The following is a 22237-nucleotide window of genomic DNA, read 5'->3' as shown; positions in this document are numbered from 1 at the left end:
GCTTGGGGGGTGCCATCATCTCCAGATGATACCCTGAAATTTTGGTGCCGATACATCCAAAAATGCACCCCCTGCAGGAACATCCTAGAAATTTGACCAAGAATCTTTGTTCTTCATTGAGTTATCTGCATTGCTGTCAGTGGGGGTTGCAGGCTGTGGGGGGCACATTTCGGAAGGCATAGTCTCAAAACTTTCTGGGTCTCATCAGGAGACTGCCCTAATGATACCCTCCAAGTTTGGTGCAGTTTGGTTCAGGGGGACCAAAGTTATGGACCCTCAAAACTGTAGCCCCCATCTCCTATTAGCTCTGATTGGAAACAATGGGGGATGGGGCACCCCCTTTGGGAGTCCATAACTTTGGACTCCCTGAACCAAACCTCACCAAACTTGGGGGGTGGCATAAGGACAGTCTCCTGATGATACGCTGAAATTTTGGTGCCGCTAGCCTAAAAACTGCGCCCCCTGCAGGCCAAAAATGGAAAACCACTAAAATACCCAAAAACGAACCCAGCATTTTGATGCCCCCCACAAGGTGATGCCCTGGGCAGCTGCCCACCTTGCCCAATGGGCATTACACCAGTGCCTAGATTTGATTTGCATGATTTCAAATGTGAAAACAAAAAGGCACAATAGAGAAGTGGTATCCGGTAAAATATATTCAGTTGGGCTATAAACTTCTGGAATAAGGAGCATCCGTTCTATTACTGTGTGGACGAGATGCTCCAAATGGCACATTAAAAGAGGAGAGAAGGAAGAACGGTGTGTCTGGATTATCCTTCTCATTTTGTGTAGAATTGCTCCCAGCAGAATATTTTCTCAGGCTAGGCTTCAGCATTATAGGCCCTGGATTTTCACTCAGGAAAACAGCTCTAACCTGCCGATGCTCATCTGAACTCTTCGGGGCAATTTCCTTTACTACTGCAGACTAATGAGCCTTCCAAACATCATGTGACAGCACACCCGACTGCATGTATTCGGCAGGGAGCTGTAGCCAGGCCTGGCTCTTTGACAAGTATTTTTGTCCCCAGTAGATTCCATGCCTTGTGCTCAGTTTGGCTTTCTGTATGGAATCAGAGTGTAATGGCTCAGTAGTTGGAGTATTTTCTTCAACTGTCTTATCATGGAGTAAACTTTACCTGGTGAGGTGTCAGGGATAGCAGTTGAGATGCATTCCTAATGCTGCTGATCAGCAATATAGAGTATGTTTATTGTTTCAAGGATCGAGACCTAGCATGAGATGACTTTGAATCTCTGCACATGTAATAGCCTGGTTAAGATTGGAGGCTGATGAATTATTATTGGCACTCAGGGAATTTCCCACGGGCATAACAGCTGAAGCCCAGGTTATCTCTGGGATTTGGAGATGACATGGTTAGTTGACACTTTGCCCCAAGAATCCTGTGCCCTCATTACAGACCACTCTACTCATTGGTTTGCTGCTGAACCTGGGATAACTTGACAGCCAGTGAGGTGCAGTGGTTAGAGTGTCAGACTAAGATTTTGAATACAAATTGGAATCCCCAGTCTGCCATGAAATCTCACAGAGTGATCAGCCTAACCTACCTTGTAGGGTTGCTGTGGTGAGGAGAAGAAAATGGGGTAAGCTGCTTTGGGTCCCCACTGGGGAGAAAGGCAGGGTAAGAAAGGCAGGCAAGCAGGCATCGGCAGACAATCAGAACAGAAGCGGGGGAAAGTCATGACAAATGCAAATGGGCACTGGTAAGAGCACATTTTTGTGCCTACTTTGTAGACACCATTCCAACAGAACAGTTGTTATTATGCCACTATTACTGTGTCTGTGCAGAACTGTCCAGTCAAGCTGCTCTGGGTAGTGAGGGGCTTCTCCCTTTTGCTTCTGATGATGAAAGCTCAGCAGTATCAAAAGCTTGTTGGAACTTGTTTGCTAGGACTTCCATAAATAAAATCAGCCCCACCAGCTGTTATTCTGAACACAATCTGACCATGGCTGCTTGGGCAACTTTCAGTTATTGCAGTATGAACAGATGGACAATATCTGTAGGAGAGTGAGGCATACCATATCAGTACTCAGCTGGTTCTTTTGCTGGCTTATTACATCTAACTAGATGGTCCAAGGATTAACAAATACTGCTTTAAAGGAGGGGCTATTGTCACCTCTCTTGACAGAGACAGTGATGAAACCTTTCCTAGAAGCTACCTCCCCGCCTCCCCCCGCCCAACCCCACCAATAAGTAGAAGTAGTAGTAGAAGAAGAAGAGTTTGGATTTATACCCTGCCTTTCTGTCCTGTAAGGAGACTCAAAGGAGATCACAAACTCTTTCCCTTCCTCTACCCACAACAGACACCTTGTGAGGAAGGTAGGGCTGGGAGAGTTTTGAATGAACTGTGACTAGCCCAAGGTCACCCAGCAGGAATGTAGGAGTGGGGAAACAAATCTAGTTCACTAGATAAGACTCTGCTGCTCATGTGGAGGAATGGGGAATCAAATCCTGTTCTCCAGATTATAGAGTCCACCTACTCTACACCATCTCTCTTAAATGCACCCTTCTTGACCAGGATGTTTGAGCAAATGGCGACTGCACAACTCCAAGTTTCTTTGATAGAATGGATTCTCGGGATTTGTTTTTAATCTGGCTTTAAACCTGGTCATGGGACTGAAACTGTCCAGGATACTTTGTTAGATCTATACCTGGACAGAATGACGAGGAGCATGAGCACTTATTTCCCTGGATTTCTTAACAGGTTCTAAAACCATTGCCCAGGATATCCTTCTGGGCTGGCAGGTTGCAATGGGTATTAGGGGCTCTGTGCTCTGGCAGTTCTCCTGTGCCATGGAATCTCACAGGGTGATGATGGGCCAGTCACAGACTCTCAGCTGAACCAACCTCACATGATGGTTGTGAGAATAAAATGGACAAGAGGAGAATTATATAAGCCACACTGTATGCCAGTAAAGGTATCTGAATTCTGAGTTATAGCAGCCACACTGGATCGCCATTGTGGAGAAAGGTGTGGTTGAAATGAAGTACCGGTAAATAAATAATAGTAAAACCAAAGATCAGTTTTGGTGAGACTGTTGTGCTGTTGGTATGTAGCACAGCTAAAGTATAAAATAGGAAATGGGAGACTGATGTTTGCTACTGTGAGGATGACAGGATACAAGCATATTAAATAAATAAAACAAACAACTGAAACTCACAAATTGGCCTTGGCTGTCTAAGCTCTGATCATATCTATGTTACAGTACTCCAGCATGCTATAGCAAGCAGCAGTGGCGTAGTGGTTAAGAGCAGATGTACTCTAATCTGGAGGAACCAGGTTTGATTTCCCGCTCTGTACACTGCAACACTCACCAACTGGGTGACCTTGGGCTAGTCACAGTTCTTCTGAGCTCTCTCAGCCCCACCTACCTCACAGGGTGTTTGTTGGGGGGGGGAGGGAAAGGAGTTTGTAAGCCCCCTTGAGTCTCCTGCAAGTCTCCTTTCTCTTCTGCAAGAAGGGGGGTTTAAATCCTGCAAGTCTCCTTTCTCTTCTGCAAGGGGGGTTTGAGTCTCCTTTCTCTTCTGCAAAAAGGGGGGTTTAAATCCAATTCCAACTCCTCCTCCTCCTCCTCCTCCTCCTCCTATGAGGGACTGCCGCTGAAGACTGCTATAAGCTTCAGTGTCTACCACCTAGTGTCAGGTGGGGCATGAAGTTCAGCCTATACAAGTGGGGCCTGTGAAACTTAAGGGGCGATTCCTATCTTCCCCTTGCTGGAGAGGGGAATCCCATCTTCCTGCCATTGTGGTTCCAGAGCTTCTCCCGCACTCCCCAGCCTTATTCTCTTGTATCAGCGGAGCCCCCCTTTCTTGCCAGCTTATCTAGAGCTGCATGCCCAGAACCAAGAAAGTCTTTCTTTCAGGGAGATAAAAGTCTTTCAAGCACAATTTGGATCTGTTTATTTCCTATAACACCACAAACCAGGGTAGCTGAATGTCCGTTTGTTTGAGTCTGAACTGCACTTTTGCCTTATTACTGGTGCTGTATTCTGTATGCCTTCGCTCATGGAGACAAGGTGGATGAGCACCAGAAACAGGGGTTTCAATGATGGCGTTAATGCGTTTTGCTAAGGTGTAGCATTAGGCAAAGAAAATATTTTCATGGGCTTTTTATTGATTTCCTCCCTCCTCTGATCTTTCTCCTCTGCTTTTTGCTGCTGTTGCAGCTTTCAAAAATGTAACGCTGGTTTAGATTCTTTGTTTCACAGTTAGTGATATGATTTTTATAACTGTGGTATCTTATTTTTTCAGTATTTGATTATTGGTAGTTGCCCTGAGAGCAACAGCTGAGTATTCAGGATATAAATGTTTTTAGTACATGTTAATGTTGCCTAGGCAAGTGCTGGGAAATCCTGAGGGCAGTGTCTAGGTAAAGTGGAGTGTGGGAAGCATATGATCTCACTTCCAAGTGATGTTCCAGAAATTTCTTCAAATATGTATGATAAAAAAACCCATTAGAGACAGGAGGAAGTTCCTATAGTGTCACTATGGAGGCCACATTCCAGTCATTTCCCCCTCCTTCTCAGTTTCTTGAGGGCAGGGGGCCAAAGGCAGGAGCTTAACCACCTCAGGCAGGCAAACAGCAGGCCGAGTTCATGCATGAGCTTCCAAACACTTTGTCTCATTCACAGAATTTGAAAGTGAATAGTTTAATAATTTTTGGTGTGCAGTGCATGAAATCAGAACCCAAGCAATTTTTCCTGTCTGCTCTGATCAGGGTATTTTGGATGACTGAATGGCCCTGGATGTCTACAATATTGCTAACTTGGTGCAGTACATTGAATTATAGGATAAGAGACACTAAAGTTTTCCTTGTTCCAGTTCCAGTTCCAGTTCCAGCTTGTTCTAGAGGACAAAGTGTTCTTGATCCAGAAGAACTAGTCTTCTAGTTCCAGACAAGTTCACCGTATTGAACATGTAGTAACAGCATCTTTCCTTAACTCCTCCACAGCCCACTCTAGGCATTTCAAGCATCACACACTATGTATTTGGTGGCCATCCACCTTTCCTTCCCACAGACTGAGTTGATCATGTTTGCTTTTTTTGGTCTCCTCATCAGAGGGGGCTCATCATTCCCCTTTAGCACCTCTCAACTGACACAGCCACTCAAGTACTACCATGTTTGCAAGCTGCAGCCTCCTCTCTGTGGTGTGGCTTGCAAGCTGCTAGAATGTGTACACATTAGTACACTTAGTCGACTTGCTGGCATTAATCTAGCAGCAAGCAGGCAGTGCTCGCTGGCTGGCTGGCTGGCTGGTACAAAGCAGAGAACATGCCAGAGGCACCCAGGAAGTGCTAACGATCACCTCCCACATGGAGTAGAACCAAGACATATGCTGACATTTGTGGAGAAGGGACGAAAATCCAATATGTCGACCTAGGGCTATTTCTGATATAATGCTTTCCTTCACTGTAACACTTTGGGAACCCTGCAGGAAAGAGAATTCAATTCTAATGAATTTTGTGTTGGAAATAAAATTTTAAATGGTACCAGACTGGTCCATTTTGCACATTATTTTCTAGCTACTAGAAGTTCAGGGTAGGAAAGAGCTATTTAGCTTTGTGCTCTCTTTTTCTCCTTTTACAGATGCCATTGCTGGAAAGGAAAGGGTGTAGCAGAGGAAATACTTTGGGTTAATTTTTTTAAATTGTTAAGATGTTTTAAAGACAAACAAAAAGCAACAAACAGTAACAAACACAAAAACTGCACTACCGGCAAAGAGGAAGTGGCGGCTCCCAACTTCTTCTGTGGCCAAAGATAAAAACAATTGAAATTTTACCATGCTCTTGAAATTCAACTATAAAATTAATTCTTAATTATTATCACTAATAAGACTTACACTTTTCTAAATTTTATGTCTTGTTTCTTGTTCTTCTGTTTTTCGAATCCACAAATAATCAGTGCTTTTTCCTGATTTACACAAAAAGTCTATCAGGGGCTTTCATTGTCAACCTTGTCTTGTTTTTTCTATATCTCACAAGGTGTAGTCAGATCTCCATTAACAATTATTTGTGCTGGTTGTGTAGTATGGATTGATTTGACCTGTTTGATAGACTTCTATCCAAAATTAATATTTTCTAAAACGTTAAACAACAAAAGTCAATTATCAAATGTTTTCTCTACATCTAGAAAAATCAGAACAGTTAGCTTTTCATTATGCTTCTCCAGGTGTTCCAAGATATCAAATACTGTTCTAATATTATCCTTTAACTTTATTTTAAGTAAAAATCCACACTGATCTTCATTAATCAATTCTTGTAATGCTATTTTCAGTCTCTCCACTAAAATTGTTATAAACAATTTATAGTCATTATTCATTAGTAATATTGGTCTATAATTTCTTGTCAAAGTGAGGTCAAGTCCTTCTTTCAGTACTAGTGTTATATTAGCCACTCTCCATGGACCCTTCCACATGAGCCAATAAACACGGATGTAGGACAGTGAAAAAACTGTTTTCGGGGGGAATGTCACACAGATCCCACCCCTAGGAGCCCCCCGGGGATCGGGCGGTATATAAATTGAAAAAATAAATAAATAAATAAAAATAAATAGAACAAGTCTGCCCCGTGTTATTTTCCCCAAACCATTTTTTAAAGAATCACACAATTAACTGATCTTTTAAAAAAATCCTAAATTGCAGCTGCTCGCAAGCAAACAGCCAGGCAGGAGGCACTTTATCCGTCTCTATTTTCCTTTTAAAAATTTTGCAGCTTACATCTGCATAGCTATGCAGTATGGTGGATCGTGAGACATCAGTATGGCTGTGAGGCAGAGGCATAGCTAGGAAAAGTGGAGCCCAGGGCAAAATCTGAGTTTTTGCAAGGGCCCCTCATATGGGTAGCCACCCTCCCCCACCACAACCAAACAACATTTTTTGCACCAGGTCATCTCAAAGTCACCATCACATTATAGAACATGCCCCAACACACAAATCTGAACATACCCAGGGCTCCCTAGTTTAAACAACATTGAAAGTGATGCTATTTTTGAAGGGGGGGGGATCCACCCTGAAACAGCATCACTTTTAATGTTGTTTAAACTAGAGCGCCCAGATTCTCCTTTTAAATCCACCTTAAAGGGAGACTCTGTGCTTCCTAGTTTAAACAACATTGAAAGAGATGCTGTTGGAGGGGGGGGGAATTCACCCCGGAACTGCATAATTTTCAATGTTGTTTAAACTAGGGAGCACAGATTCTCCTTTTAAATCCTCTTAAAGGGAGAATCTACCCCAAAACAGCATCACTTTCAATATTGTTTAAACTAGGGAGCCCAGATTCACCTTAATGGGAGACTCTGGGGTGACCTAGTTTAAACAACATTGAAAGTGATGCTGTTTCGGGGTGGGGTGGGGTGGGGGAACCCACCCTGAAACAGCATCACTTTCAATATTGTTTAGAGAGCCCATATTTTCCTTTTAAATCCCCCTTAAAAGGAGAATCCACACCAAAACAGCATCACTTTCAATGTTGTTTAGACTAGAGAGCCCAGATTCTCCTGGAGAGCCCAGATTCTCCTTTTCTATCCACCTTAAAGGGAGAATCTGGGCTCCCTAATTTATACAACATTGAAAGTGATTCTGTTTCAGGGTAGATTCCCCACCCACCCACCCCAAACAGCATCACTTTCAATGTTGGTTGTTGTGGGTTTTACAGGCTGCATGGCCCTGGTCTGGTAGATCTTGTTCCTAACATTTCGCCTGCATCTGTGGCTGGCTTCTTCAGAGATGTATTTATTTATTTATTTATTTATAATTACATTTGTATACTGCCCCATCCCCTGAGGGCTCTGGGCGGTGAACAACAAAATAATATTCCAGAAACAATAATAACAATAAATAATCAGTATAAATATACATATTTAAAACATGAAACTACAGCATTCCACTTGGCGTCCAGGATTTAAAACTAACAATAAAAACCCCTCCCAGAGAGGGGGCGGTAGATCTAATTACAGCTCCCAAGATGTTAAAAGGGAAAGACAAAGAGGGCGCTCACCCTCAACAGCTGGCCTCCCCAAAAGCCCGGTGGAACAACTCGGTCTTACAGGCCCTGCGGAACTCTCCAAGATCCCGCAGGGCCCGGACAGCTGGAGGAAGAGTGTTCCACCAGGCAGGGGCCAGGGCCGTAAAAGCCCTGGCCCGGGTGGAGGCCAGCCGTGTCATTGAGGGGCTGGGAACCACCAGCAAATTGGCCTCTGCTGAACGCAGAGGCCGTGTAGGGACATATGGGGTAAGGCGGTCCCGCAGGTATGAGGGTCCGAGGCAGCGCAAAGCCTTAAATGTTAACACCCATACCTTGTGGATGATTTGGAATTCCACTGGAAGCCAGTGCAGCTGGCGGAGTACAGGCTGAATATGGTCACGGTAGGCACCTCCTGTAAGTAAACGCGCCGCCGCATGCTGGACCAACTTTAACTTCCAAATCAGGCGCAAGGGCAGGCCAGCGTAGAGCGAATTACAATAGTCTAGCCTGGAGGTGACCGTTGCGTGGATCACAGTGGCCAGGTCCGCTTGGGAGAGGAAGGGGGCCAGCCGTCGGGCCTGACGGAGGTGGAAAAACGCAACCTGGGTTGTATGGGACACCTGGGTCTCCATTGAAAGAGACGAATCCAGGTGGACCCCCAGGCTGCGAAGCGGAGGGGCCGGTGCCAATGAGGCCCCCTCCCACACCCGGCGACTGAAAATCCCCACCCTCCCCTCGCGCCCTAGCCAGAGGATCTCCGTCTTCAATGGGTTTTAGTTTTAACCTGCTCTGCTCGCCACCAACCACCACCCGCCGCCAAACAATGCTGCAGAGGCTGCAGGGGCGTGACGCTCCCCCCTCCATCAACAGAATGAGCTGGAGTGTCATCAGCATACTGGTGACAGATCAGCCCAAAGCTCCGTACCAACTGAGCAAGGGGTTGCATATAGATATTAAATAACAGCGGGGATAGGAGGCGCACCCTGGGGCACACACCGCAATGAAGCGGGCACTGCTTCGGGAGGCACCTGATCCCCGCACCACTTACTTACTGACTCGGTCCCGGAGAAACGAGTGACAATCCACTGAAGGACAGTGCCCCGCACTCCGGAAGCGGCCAGGCCAGTGGGTCAAAAGGTCGTGATACGACCACATCAAACGCTGCGGGAAGATCTAATAATACCAGCAGCGCCGATCCGCCTCGGTCAAGCTGCATACGGAGCATATCTGTGACGGCGACGAGAACGGTCTCCGTCCCATGCCCAGCACGGAAGCCGGACTGGAAGGGGTCAAAAGCCAATGTGTCCTCCAGGAAACCCTGAAGCTGCTCCAACACCACTCTCTCAATTACCTTCCCCAGAAACGAAAGATTCGAGACAGGGCAGTAATTGGCCAGATCTCCCGGATCTAATGATGGTCTTTTTAAGAGTGGGCAGACCACTGCCTCCTTCAACCCACCTGGAAAGACTCCTTGCTCAAGGGAGCCATTGATAATATTCAACAGGTGGGGTCGTAGCTCCTCCCGGAGCTGTTACACACTATGTCTAAACTTCTCTTATAACAGACTTCTCTCTGAGATACACCGCTGAAGATGCCAGCCACAGATACAGGCAAAACGTTAGGAATAAGATCTACCAGACCACAGGCCACACAGCCTGTAAAACCCACAAAAACCAATTGAATCTGATCATGAAAGCCTTTGACAATACTTTCAATGTTTTTAAATCTCCCTTTAAATCCACTACAAAGGGGGTGGATTTTAAGAGAGAACCTGGGGAAAATTTGAGGGTGCCTGTCAGGGAGCAATGTTTAAGCTAACAGTACCAAAAATTTAGGCTATCTTCAGGAGACTCTCCTGCTGATGCCAGCCAGTTTTGGTGAAGTTTGGTTCAGGTGGTCCAAAGTTATGGATCCTCAAAAGGGTAGCCCCATCTACTATTAGCTCCCATTAGATGGGGGATGGGGCACCCACTTTGGGGGTACATAGCTTTGGACCCCCTGAACCAAACTTCATGAAACCTGGGTGGTATCAGCAGGAGACTATCCTGATAATACCACCTAGGATTAGTGACATTTGGTACAGGGAGTCCAAAGTTATGGACCCTCAAAAGGGTAGCCCCATCTACTATTAGCTCCCATTGGAAACAATGGGGGATGGGGCACCCCCTTTGGGTGTCCATAACTTTGGACCCCCTGAACCAAACTTCACCAAACCTGGCTGGTATAATAAGGAGTGTCATCTGACGATAGCCTGAAATTTTGGTGCTGCTAGCCTAAAAACTTCCCCCTGCTGGCCAGCAACATAAAAACACTAAAAATACAAAAAGGAAATTAGCTCCCAATGGGTTTTCTGCTCATGCCCTCAATGGCTGGGCTAGCCTCGAAGCATTTTGTCCCAGGATGTCCCGCGTGATAGCCTGGGGTTGCCTCTGCTGTGAGATTCATTTGTGCATGCCTGCATAGCTGCTCATCAGTGAGAAGTAATTTTTTTAAAAAAATAGATGCGTCTCTGTGCGAAGGCGCAACAACAACTCAGTTTATTTTTGTGGGCTCCAATTGCTGCCTGCACAGATGCACGTGAATGTAAAAACAGGAAAATGGATTACTTTATCCTGACTGCAGCCTGTTATACATTTGCTGTGTGGAAGGAGCCCATGACTCCAGCATCATTCCTTCTTGCAAAATGTTGTATTTTGTCAAGGCTGTAATATTTCATCTTTGAAACACTTATTGTGCAAACCCAATAAACCATTCAGATTGGGTATCTTTCGTGGTTTAATTTGTTATAGTCTCCACCACTTCTCTTATTGTTACCATACCATTCATAATATGCCTCTGTGCATTGTGTGGAGAAAGTGGACAGAGAAAAGCTTTTTCTCCATCTACCATAATGGTAGAAATTGGGTTCATTCCACAGAAGCTGAAGGGAGGAAATGCATAATAGATAGAGGGAAGGATTAGTTAAATTGTGTAACTCTGTTCTACATGATGAGTTAATGGTCACCATCTTGGAAGGCTTTAAAAGGGGAGTGGACAAATTAATGGATGATGCAGCTATCAGTGGCTACTGGTCGTGATGGATAGCTACTCCCTCCAGTACCAGAGGGTGTATGCCTGTTTGCATCAGTTGATGGGGGCCACTGGCAGAAGGATACTGTTGGAGTCATCCTGCTGGTGGGCTCCCTGTAAGCACCCATTGCATGGACAGAATGCTGGATTTGATGGACCTTTGGTCTACTCCAGCTGGGCTGTCCTTATGCTAGGGATTAAAGAGGGGGGAAGGTAGGAAGGTGGCAGGGAGGGAAGCCATCATTTGGTCAAGGCCCACCCACCCTGGTGGGAAGGAGTGGGGGCCTGTCATCTGGTCATGGCCCACCCACCCTGTGGGGAAGGGTAGGAAGGGGTTAGGGGACGGGAAGGGGGTAAATTTTAGGTCAATTTTGCTTTCTGAGATATTCTATTTTTATCAACGTCTGTAGCAAAAGAAATCTAATAGGGCATCTCATCTTGTCAGTCATCTTCTCGCTATTAGGGACATATAATGCATTTATAGAACTGTATGTATGAAACAAAAATCCTGGCAAATACTTTCTCTGCTATTATGCAATTGATTTTCCTTGGAGTAGTGAAATTGCTAACAATGTGTGAAGTAGCTATATTGACTCTGGGCCTCCACAGACTGGCTACTCAGAAGGCCAGGCATTTTCGACTCATTTCCATTCATGATGTGGCACACAAGTGTATCTTCATATCTTCTCAGTTGCAAAGGTCAAAAATACCCCCATCAGCTGCTCTTGCTCAAGGTGAGACTTGAATCATGGCGCTTCAGCTCAGCAGGAAAACAGTTCAGTATTTCTGAGCCGTGTGTCACGCTGAAGGTTTTCTCTCTCAGAGCAAGATCCCTGCAGTTCAGCTTCATTTGTGTGAAAAAAGAGCAAGTGGGAAACCAGCATGAAGAAAACAGCCTCCAGTGAATTGGAAAAGCGGCTTGCAAACAACCAGCAGGCTCTCTGAGAAAGTGACATACCAGCAAAGTTTTGAGGCTTTCCATTTTTAAATTCATGAACCCAAATCCTGACTAGCAGGCTTTACTTATGAAATTATTGGTCATGTCTTAACTAGTCCGATCCTGTTAGAATTCTGTACTGGAAGGGCAATGGTAACACGTGTGAGCATTTTCATACACAATTCTAAAGTTAGGTTTTGGATTTCCTGTGTATATGAATCAAATGAAAATGAAACGAATGTGTTATTGATTAGAATGTACATTCAAATGGGAAATTGTTACTCTGTGCTTTTTATATCCTATTACCCACATTGTGAAGTGCTGCATTACAGACTAAAAGATTTTAACATTGTATGGGAAAGTATTAGGATAGGCAAAGGGCCAGTTAGGATATTTAGAATATACTCTGCATTATGCATACCAGCCTTTCATGAGGGCACATCTACATGATTACAGCAGTGACAGCCACTACACAATGCCATGTCCACAACTTCAGAAGCTTATGAATGTGTCACTGAACTCATAGAAATAATCCTAGGTGACCATGGCAATGTCTGTGGCTGCCTCAGGTTGCACAGAGGTTCCCCATGAGAATGTGTTCCTAAACTGGGGCAAAAGCAAGATCAGTAGCAGGACACTAGAAATGTATAGGGTCCAAGTGTTACCGAGGCTATAGATATACCTCCCAAAGGCCAAGAATAACCTTGCAGTTATCACTGATAGGGATGTGTCACAAATACTGGTTTGGTATCCGGGTTTGGGGATTATTATTTTTTGTGGTGGTGGTGGTGGTGGCAGCGGGAGGGAATTCTGATATCCATTATTTCTTATGGGAAATCTGTTTGGGGGGGGTGGATTGGGTGTGTTTTAATGGAGCTGGTGCTGCCTTATTAAAGAACCTCTTAGTCCCAAGTAGATCGGATCAATGAACCCAACAGAAACAATGCCAAACCACAGAACCACAAATCTGGCCAGTGCAAACCTAACAAAACCAGTGTCAACCCAGCAGAACCAACCTGTTTTAGTTCTTTTTCTTTTAGAACACTCTTTGAAATGTAAATTTTTATATGCCAATCAAATTAAATAACTTCCTTGATGTTTCTTTCTAATTCTGACTATAAAATCAGTGTCATCCAGGACTTTGGCAAAAGATAGTCTGTTTCCTTCCCCTCATGCAAGTACTCTGAACTTAGCAAACTGGAATGTTTCTAAAGGCTTCCCAAATAAGGAAATTGTGTTCTCGTACCCATTCATTTATGAGGGCAGGAGAGTTCGACCATGCCAAACAAGCTATGTTCCGACCCCCTCATGAACACAGTTATCATGACATCTGAATGTGGCAATAGTTGAGAAGTGGATTCTATTAAAACATGACATTTTTATTATTTCATTTATTCTTCTTGAATGCTTTCTAACCACAGTTTCATTTTAAACAGAATCCAACCAAAAGAACAAGTTATTCTTCCCATGGACAATATTATGCAGCACCTAGAAATAATGACCAAAATTGTTTTTTAAAATAAATCTGACCTTAGAAGACACCTGACTCATTTATATAAAAACTAGGAGTAAAAGCCCATTACAAGGGAAAATGAAATGGGCTTTAGTGGGGGGGGGGGCGGCTTCTACGGACTGGCTGCCTTCTTCTGCCCCTCTCCCAGTGGTTCTCCCAGCTCTCCGTAATTCACTGTTTGTGCTGGGTGGCTGGGAGCTTCCTTTGGGGCTTGCAGGTGGGTTGGTGGGGGGGGGGGAGTCTGGGGACCTGAACCCTGGACAGGAGGGTCCAGCCTGGCTTCTGGGGCTAGGGGAAGGTGGGTGGGGCGCTGGGGAGGTGGTTGTTAGGGTGCAGGGAAGGGGAAAGAGGCAGCTTTTGGTGGACCCAGTGGGAGAGCATGGGTCGCTGGCACTCTGCACTGGATGTGGCTTCTGTTTTGGGTGCATGGAAGGGTGGCCAGGAGAAAGGTATGGAATTTGGTGGGACCAGTGGGAGAGAGCAGGGCTGGCTTTGATTTGGTATTCAAGTGAGGGGGGCCAGCCTTGGTTTGGGGTGCATGGAAGGGCATGCAGGGAAAAGGGCCAGCTGTTGCCGGGCGCAGGAGGGAGGGGAATACAGGCTACTGTTGCTCTGGGACTGGAGCTGGCTTCGGTTTCAGGTGCAGGGAAGGATAGGTGGAGGAAAGGGCTTGTTTTTGCTGGACTGAGCAGGAGAGTGTCTCATTGCTGCTGCTGGGCAGGAGAATGGAGCGACAATGCTGAATCCTCCACCAGTGGGCACCCAAGGGACAGTCCTGTGCACCCATTGGTTGAAGGGCCGTTGTTGCAACAATTAGCATATTACCTAATTATATAGTGTAAGAGAAGATGTGCGAATGGACATATTGATAAGAGCTTTGTAAAAGAAGAAAGAGCAATGAAATGGGGCTTTCAAAGCTGCCAAAAATAATACAGATAATTCCCTTGGGTCAAAAAATGTCCTTGGATATGGATTTGCAAAAAAACCCTATGGTGTATCCAAGCACATTTGTATTTTCTCACAGGTCAATAACCTGCATTTAAGCAAGTCCCTTCAGTGTGTTAAGGGCCATAATAGTCGCGAGACAGCTGTTACCCTCTGAAATAATAATCAAAGGAACATGGAGAGCTGTACTGATTATCGAGTGTGTTAATGTGTGAGTTGGGACTTTGGGTTATTGATCTTGTGTGCTTTGGCAGCTCACTGAACATTTCTCCGCAGCCCACTTTTGAAATTTATAAACATAATAATTGCCTTTAAAGAGTCCTTCCCCGCTCCAGAATTTTGACAGCTCTTTCTCTGTACACCTCCTCTACAGCTAGAGAAAATAAATCCTCAGCCATTCAAAGGCCCAGCAGTTTTCTATTTTGCTTTTCCTCTATCCTGCCTTTCTGGCTGAATGAGTTGATACTTTCAAATACTCAAAATGCTACATTTTTCTCCCAAGGATAACATATGTTATCTGCAAATCCAAATTGATAAGCCTGCTCACGTGGCTCCCAGTAAGCGGAGATGCTTGCTTCATGCAGAATTTATGTCACCCAGCTGCAAAAGAATAATTTTCATTGTGCGAGAAGATGAATCTTACATTTTTGCAGTGGATGCACACAACTGATTTGCTACAAATTGGGAAGAAGCAGGCAGCAGTTTTCAATAGCTGAGCACTATGTAAATAGTTCCAAGTAAATCTTTGCCCATACTTCACGCTCAAACTCTCCCCTACCTTCTCCTTGATCCTTCTAGCCTAATTTAATATTTTTTTTAAAAAAATCTATCCACCATGACTTCTCTGCTCTTCTCCAACCATCCTCTCTCCAAACTCCTTTTAAACCTTGAGCTCCCCTTCAGGGTCAAAGCAAAAGCTAAGCGTACCAAGCATTCCAGAGGCCAGATCCCACACCCAAATAAGACCCACAGTGATGAAAATGCACTAGCATGTCCATTTGCAAAATAATTTATTCCAAACTGGAGGAGCGAGAGGAAAAAGCAGCACCCCTCCATTGTTCAGACAAGCATATGTCCACAGTTGCAATGCATGTGGGGTCAGTGCTAACAGTCTATTGAACACTCCTAGGTTGGTATGGGGTAGCCCTGTTCAGACGTTTCTTCAAGCATACATTGACTGCTGATAGACCAGTAGTGCTACTCGCACTGCCACACAGGTCAGGCCCATAGTAGGTGAAATGTATTCTACACATGGAGGGTTAGAGTCTCATCACCAGAGTAATTCTTAAGAGTCAAATAGCTTGGAGAATACCAAGATCCCAATCTGATAAAACATTCCAATTAAGGAGGACAAAGGAAACAGAATGAGAGAATCTCAAAAAGAAATTATCTGCATTTCCCTAGCAAAATAGATGGCTATAAAAGTGAAACACACAGAGCAAATACAGAAGACTGCATTGCAAAATAGTAAAACAGTGCTAGCAGTACTGCACCTCTCCCAATATGTCCCCCAAAGGGCCTTACACTAGCAAATAACAACATACTGGCAATCACTGGCCTGGAAGCTGTCCAGCTGTCCCCAGCCAGGACTAGAGCTTTCTCAGCTCTGGCCTTGGCTTGGTGGCATGCTCTGTCAAATGAAACCCCAGCCTTAGCACAATTTTGCAGGGAGTGTAAAATCGAGCTGCTCTGCCAGGCTGTGGCTGAGGACAGTAACAGTATCCATCAAGTTAGCCTCCCCTCCCCTCCCCTTTCCCTTAATGTATGACATGAATGTTGATTTTAGAGTGAGGGGCCAGGGAGTTAGTTTAAATTTCTGATTTTTTTGTCCTCTTAATGGAGGTTAATGGTGCCAGGATATCAGATGAGAATGTTTTATTGATTTTGTTATTATTAATCAATATTGTAAGCTATCCTGAGTCTGCGTGGGGAAGGGTGGCCTATAAATTGAATTGAACGAATGAATGAACGAACGAACGAACGAACGAACGAACGAACGAACGAACGAACGAACGAACGAACGAATGAATGAAGGGCGAAAGAAGAACATACTGTGATGCCCCTTCTCCACTCACACAGCGTGGCTGTTATCCTCTATTCCTCTCTCTGTCAGGTTTAGGGTAATAAGAAGGTCAGGCCATTACACATCAGTATCCTTGCTGCCTCTTTTGAAATCTATTGAGAGCCATAAAAGCTTCCCTTCTCAGATCTTCAGTCTCACAGAGACATCAGCAGACTAGGGAGTCCAGTCCCTTTTAATAGCAGGTCCTTAATTAACCACTTCACAGAGTTGTTGGGGTTGGGGCCTCATACACAGTTCCATTCCTGGAGAAACACAGCCCACAGGATTAAACAAACAAGGAGTTAACTTTTATTTATGGTTTGAATATAAAACTGAAGAAAGTAAGGGAGAGGTTAAAACTTCACCTTTAACTTTTGAATTGTTTCTTATTCTAGCATTTGGGATCTTTTGTTACAAATTGACTAGCTAGAAGCTATTCTTTGCCTCAGCGTCATTCTTTCGCCTTCACTCACTAGCTGCCAACTCCCCAACTGCTCTCCTAACTGCTGTTTTCTAACCATCTCTCACTCACATTCTGTCAGCTCTCACTGATGACTCTTAGGCAGAGGCAGAACCTAAGCTGTCCATCCTTATCCTGAATATCAAGGAGCAGCAGTGGCGTAGGAGGTTAAGAGCTCATGTATCTAATCTGGAGGAACCGGGTTTGATTCCCAGCTCTGCCGCCTGAGCTGTGGAGGCTGATCTGGGGAATTCAGATTAGCCTATGCGCTCCCACACACGCCAGCTGGGTGACCTTGGGCTAGTCACAGCTTCTCGGAGCTCTCTCAGCCCCACCTACCTCACAGGGTGTTTGTTGTGAGGGGGGAAGGGCAAGGAGATTGTAAGCCCCTTTGAGTCTCCTGCAGGAGAGAAAGGGGGGATATAAATCCAAACTCTTCTTCTTCTTCTTCTTATAAAATGTTCCCTTGTTAAACTGTGACATGCCATGGCCTCCATGTCTAATATGAATGTTGCAATGTACTTAAAAGGGGATGCGTCTCACTTTAGACTGGATATTCAAACGTGGAAATGATAGTTACTGCAAATTTGTACAGGAAAAGATGGAAGCACAAAATGCTGAAAGGGCTTTCAGTTACCATAGATTTTCCCGGTGATCAAATTTTGTGTCTTAGAAATGTTTTCTGTGAAATCATTCTGTATATCTCCATTCCCCCGGCTGTCTCCCCCACACTTTTCTCTCCAGTTATATTTAGTCCACGTACTACTGCTGAAAATGTATTATTCCTAATGGGGTTGGGATGTCATCTGTGATGCAGAAGATCAACCTTACAGACTGCAGTCCCCGGCCTCGGAGAGGTACTTTTATAAGGACTGAGGCCTGGGGCAGGGCTCTGGGTGTGTGGCCATGCCTCCCCAAGCCTCACCCCAGCCTCAGCGCTTATAAAAGCACCTCTCCAAGGCCAGGGACTGCAGTCTGTTCTGGCCTGTCCGGAGGACAGAGTAGAAGGGACTGCCAGCTGCCAGCTGGGAGCCCAGCTGGCAGGAGGGGAGGAGCAGGAGGGGAGGAGTGATGACATGAGTGGGGTCAGGGCCGCTCAGAAACGATGAGGCAGCAGGAAGTCCTGCTGCCTCTTGTCTTTGAGCACCCTTGATCCCGCCCATGTTGTCATCAACATGGGCAGGGCCAAGGGTGCCTAGCTCCACCCCCACTACAGTCTTGCTGGTCATGTGGGGGGCTGATTTTGCACCCCCACATGTCCAGAAGCATGGCACCCGGGTACCCCTTGTCCCTAGGCAAATACGTCACTGCATCCGAACCAAATACTATATCAGCTGGATTTAAAGAAACTCCTTCCCTGAGAAGATAAAGGAATGATAGATCTGGGAAAGTCTATGTGACTTTAGCCAAACAGTAAGCACATGGCTATGAGATACTTGGTCGGATGGTTTGTTAGTCAGTCAGCTGATGGGGAGCCAGGGCTTCCATTTTCTGTTCCAGTCACAACCCCACAACTCGAGGAACAAGTGGGTTCTTTGCAGGGCATCAATGGTTGAAACTTTTGATGGAATATGTTGAGGTTGGGTGTAGGACTGACCGGGGGTGTCATTACTTCACTCCATGGGTAATCAGTATATACATGGGAAAACATGAAAAGAATGAGCCTACACCCCAACATGGTGTAGTGGTTAAAAGCAGTGGACCCTCATCCCCATTCCTCCACATGAAGTCTGCTGAGTGATCTTGGGCTAGTTTACAGAAGGGAAAAGAACCTGTCTGGCTCTAGTGTGAACTTTAAAACTCTATTTTAATGAAAATAATTAAAACATTTATATAACAGAACCACTTAATCAACAACAAAGTCTACATACTATAAATAACAACAACAAAACAATGAATAATACACACACAGGGGATCCCAAATACAATAATATCAAGTCTCTGTAATCAAAGGTACCACTTTGAAAGAGACCACTAATGGTGTAGATGTGAAGGATACCAAGTGTCTGATGCCTGTAAATACTCAACTTCTGTGGATGAGCTTCATGTGCTTATAGATGAACGTACAAAACATCAGGATGTTGATGGAGAAATCCTTGGCTGGTGGTCAATAGAAGGTGGGAGCATTGACTCGGGGGAAAAAAACAATATTTTCGACTGTTATGTCTTCTTCAGCCACTTTAAACACAGTCATCTATATATATAAAAATCTATCAGTGCGTTTTTCTGCTGACAGGTAATCTCCCAAACTACTGGACTGATTGCTTTGAAATTTTCACACAACGTTGCATTCATGTGCGGCCAGGTTTCCATACTGTTTCCACACCTCCTGTTGTGTACATGTCACAACTGTGCCCGTTATTGTGTACATGCCACACCTGTGACAGTTGGAACCCCAGTTCTGTTCCGTAACAGCGCCATCTGCTGGCCGTCAAAGCAACACCCTCTGATACAAGGGAAACAACCATGCCTTCCTTGAAAACCACTGCCTTATGGAGTGAAAGGGATGGTACGGACTATCTTCAAATGGCCCACCCACCCTAGCAGAAGAAGGGGAAGGTAAGGGAGGGTCCACGGGTTTGCTGGACCAAACACTCTGAAATTTGAACGCAACATAGCTCTTGCCTCCCAGCGTGTTTTATGCTAGAAAATTCGCCTGCAAGGGAAGGGAGTGAAAGGGACAGGATCAGCCACCTGCACATGGCCCGCCCACCCTAGCAGAGGAAGGGGAACGTTGGGAGAGACCGGACGGGTTGCCATGCAAGGGAACGGGAGAGAGGGAGGGGAGCGAGGGGCCCCTTGCCCCTCCCCTCCCTTGCAATCATTGTTCAATGACACATGTTCGAACCATTCGCTTCCCCCTTTTCTTTCTTTTCCACTTCACCAGACTCAGCCACAGCAACACGTGGCCAGGCCCGCTAGTTAAATATAAATATACAAATATATTTGTACATTTAGGAACCAGAATAATCTGGCTCACTTTAGATACTGTCTCTGACCTTGGGCTAGTCACAGTTCTTTCAGAATTCTCCCAGCCCCACCTACATTACAAGGTGCCTGCTGTGGGGAGAGGAAGGAACAGAATGTGATTATAAATCACTTTGAGACTCCTTAAGGGAGAGGAAAAGTGAGGTATAAAATTTTCCTCCTCTTCATCTTCTCATTATAGCCTTGGTGCGGTGGAAGCTGTTCTGGCATTGCCAGAACTACCAAATCCACTTGGCTCATCCTGCTTCTGGCTGCTAGCAGTCTTTTAGGGCAGTGATCCTTTCCTGTTGTCTGCCCCTGGCTGGGAAAAATATTTTTCATGGGATATCTTTACAAAAATGAACAATTGTGTTGTGTATAGCAGCAAATGGGGTGACACATTTTATCAACAGTCCTGAAGATCTTTTATCATAAAATCTGGATTGTCTGGATTAGTCTTCCCATTGTGGACAAAGGAAATCCACAATCTACTAATCACTGTGGAGAATCTCCCAACAGGATTTAAGCAAAGGAGAATCTCCCAATAGGACTACCCAAAAGGCTCATGTATCTTAACTGGAACTCTGTTTTTAATGTGGTAATCTCATGAATGGGTTAATAATCACAGCAGGTGATCAGCTAATATCATCTACCTCCAACTGCCTTTAAAAAAGAAAAGAAAACGTAAACAGCAATTTAAATCAAGAAATGCTAAAAACAATCAACAGTGAAGTCAATGGTTTAGCACCAAAGAACAACTTTTATTCAAGTTGTGAATTTCTGCAGGGAAGGGAAAGCTATTAAAAGAACATGCAAGCAATGTTTGGAAACCACATCTACCACCACTCAGCTCTGTGGTATGCTACAGCTGAGCTGTTAGAGGGCTAGCAGATTCTCCACAGATTGTCACAATGAACTGCAGCTTAATAAATGATAACATGCAGCTCAGTGGTTATGAAGGTTTGTCAGCCTGAACAGACACTAAAAGCTTTACAAAAATGTTCTCCAGTTAAAATGTGACATGACATGTCCTCCATGTCCAAGAGTAATGTTGGAGTATATTTAAAAGGATAATGCATCTCTCTCCAGACTGGATGTTCAAACTTGGAGATGGTATTCATTGCAAAAATGCACCTTTTGGTATAGAAAAAGATGGACATACATGTTTGCTGGGGGATTTGAATTATTACCATCCTGAGTTATAACTCACCCACAGCCAAGTTCAGCCTTGTTGAGGTTAACCAGGGGGCTAGAGACAGATTCCATTATGGTGGACATTAGAAGATCTACGCCCTTTCCACGGTTTTGGAGAAGCAAGATTGAACTTTTTAGAAGGGCTTCTGGCTCATAGGATGAGTGGTTTAACACTCTCATTTTGACTTTTAAAAATCTGTTACTGCTGGCTATTTTAGTGGGGTTTTAATGCTTTTATTGTATATTGGTTTTACTGTTGCTATCAACCTTAGATCCAAATTTTCTGGAGGGAAGGCAAGGTTATAAATGTTTTAAATCAATATATTTCATCCCATCTGTGCTGTCATACATACCATCATGCATCCATGACCCCCCGTGAGATCCTCACAACATGTAGGCTGGTGCCAAGAGAATGTTTTGGGTTGGCATGGCGGGACAGGGAAGACCTCAATAGTACTGGCAGGAACAGGAGCCACTCTCCTTTTCCCACCATTTTTATGATACAGAGATAACTGACAAATTATTATTATTATTTTTTATTATTATTTATTTGACTTAATATACCGCCCAATCCCCGAAGGGCTCACAGAGTATGTGAATTCTCAATTTGCACACAAAGAGTCCTGCAGCAAAATAATGTGGATTTATTAGGAGTCAGCAAAATACTATGTTCAATCAATCGTATGGAGCAATATGGAGTTTTTTCAGACTATCGCTACTAGTCAACTGGCCTATAGCTACCATAAGAGGTAGAGTCCTTTTGATTCTATGCTAATCTGACCTCAACATATCTCACCAACTAACCAGTGTCAGCCCTAGATGGAACATGGAAGGGGAAATGCCAAGAAAGTTCAAGGCTGCCAATGCAGAGGTAGGTCTATGTTCATTGATTGCCTTGAAAACTCTACAGAGTTAGCTGTGACTTGATGGTACTTTCCATCACCAGATACTATGCGGGATCAGACAGATCAGTGGCACTAATAAGTGTTATGTTTCTGTGGCCAAAACATCATAACAAATAGGACTTTAAAAAGAACAGCTCTAAAATCCCACCATCATTCCAAATCCTAAGCAAAAGATTGCATCAGAACATTCACAGGTAAGGCCAAGA

This window comes from Sphaerodactylus townsendi, linkage group LG04 (genome assembly GCF_021028975.2).
Source record: "Sphaerodactylus townsendi isolate TG3544 linkage group LG04, MPM_Stown_v2.3, whole genome shotgun sequence".
NCBI lineage: Eukaryota > Metazoa > Chordata > Lepidosauria > Squamata > Sphaerodactylidae > Sphaerodactylus > Sphaerodactylus townsendi.
The sequence above is the reverse complement of the archived record's forward strand: the minus strand, read 5'-3'. Positions refer to the sequence as shown.